This window comes from Nannospalax galili, unplaced genomic scaffold, assembly GCF_000622305.1.
Source record: "Nannospalax galili isolate Female #2095 unplaced genomic scaffold, S.galili_v1.0 scaffold544, whole genome shotgun sequence".
Classification (NCBI taxonomy): Eukaryota; Metazoa; Chordata; class Mammalia; order Rodentia; family Spalacidae; genus Nannospalax; species Nannospalax galili.
In genome coordinates this window covers 116,548-117,363 of record NW_008350320.1, presented here as the reverse complement: position 1 = coordinate 117,363, position 816 = coordinate 116,548, and positions in this window count along the sequence as shown.

Here is an 816-nt window from a genome sequence, read left to right as displayed (position 1 = left end):
GCCTTAATAAGGGATATATGGATAAAAATTGGGTTAGTTTAAAGGAGGGGGGGGAAGGGTATACAGGAACATACGGGATAAGGGAAAGGAGGAGCTCAAGAGAGGTAGGATCATAGGAGAAGGGTATTAGTAAGCAAGAAAGGGGGAAAATGCGGGTACCTCAAGTGGGAAAACCATGATGGAGGGGTGAGACAATGCGAGAGATAAACAATGCCTAGGTAGTTTTGAAAACTAGAGGGAACCATATTACTCCAACCTACTGACAAATTATACATACAACTAGCTCAAGGAATATAATATATATCTAGGCAAGGTTTATCTGAGAATGTTTGGTCTTTTCCCATGCTTTATCTACATAGTACATGGTAATTAAATGTATCAGACTGGTGAAACTAACCTTCTTGGTAGTTTAACAGCCATACTTTGAGGTCTATAATAATTTGGTCAGAGGGACATAAAGGACATTTTTTGCTCTTTGCCCTCCTACGTCTACTAGTTCCAGGGGACTATGAACATCTTTCAAAATGTCCTATAGTTGTGGTGAGTCACCTGTCCTCTTGATCAAGGAGGCCAACAAGACCCTAGCAGATGGACTTGAACTAATGTCCAGTCTACAAAGAGGAGGGTCAACACAGAGGAATATCATTTCCTCCATGCTTCCAAGTGAAGCCAGCCATGGTGGATCAGGACCTTTGACTTATCTTCATATAGGCAGAATTGGTTAAAGAAAGGAGAAAGGGGCTCCTCCGAAGCCCATGTGACCCCTGAGGAACAGATCCTCAAACGACCTTAATAGTAAAAATAAATTGGTCTATC